The following is an 870-nucleotide window of genomic DNA, read 5'->3' on the forward strand; positions in this document are numbered from 1 at the left end:
CACTTTCCTCACCTCAAGCAGCTAGGCACCTGCCTTCTCTGGCAAGGGCCAGATTCAGGGATCAAGAAATCCTGTCACCAGCTTTTCCAACTAATGGGATTTTTGCTGGCAAGTTTGATGCCAACAGCTGTTATTGTTCCACTGCAGAACTGTGATGTGCAGCATGTGCCCATGAGGAAGGGCAGGTGCATCAGCCTCACATCCAGCTGTGATGCAGGTAAGTATGTGGCTGTCTTCCAATCAAGCCACTTGGCACCACCTGTAGTATTCTGCAGAACTGCAATCCATGTTAGGGCAAGTGCCCTGGTGGCCTTGTTGCAACACAGACCATTGCCTGTAGTCCTTCAGTGCAAGGCTACTCCTGGGCTGGTAGCCTTGAGGAGATTTACTAAAGGAAGCCCCAAATATTAACTCACCACAGGCAGCAGCTCTGAAGGGCAGTTAACTATACAGCTCACTCAGGGCTGCAGAAACTTCACAGCAGGGGTAGCTGGACTTGGGGAGAAGCTTCACTGCCAGTTTCTACACCCTTCTGCCTACTGCAGTTTGCAGAGAAATAGCACCTCCCCGGCATCTTCCCCACCAAGTTATCAGTTTTCCAGTTAGTGCTTGTTCCTTGGAGTCTGGCAGCCTCTGGCTGGGAAGAGCCTGCTGGGTAGGAACCAGAGTACCTGAGCACACCAGGGGAGAGCTGTTCTAGACAGTGCCACAGCACCACTGAACAGAGGTTGGTACTGCATGGCAATTGCAGGCAGTTGGAGCCCTCGTGTGTACAAGCCATCACTACACAAAAGTCCCCAATGGCTGCAAGTGACAGTCAAATGGCTGCAAAGATGGTCAGTGATGTAACTGATTGACTGAGACAGCATG

This window comes from Carettochelys insculpta, chromosome 10, assembly GCF_033958435.1.
Source record: "Carettochelys insculpta isolate YL-2023 chromosome 10, ASM3395843v1, whole genome shotgun sequence".
In the NCBI taxonomy this organism is placed as follows: Eukaryota; Metazoa; Chordata; order Testudines; family Carettochelyidae; genus Carettochelys; species Carettochelys insculpta.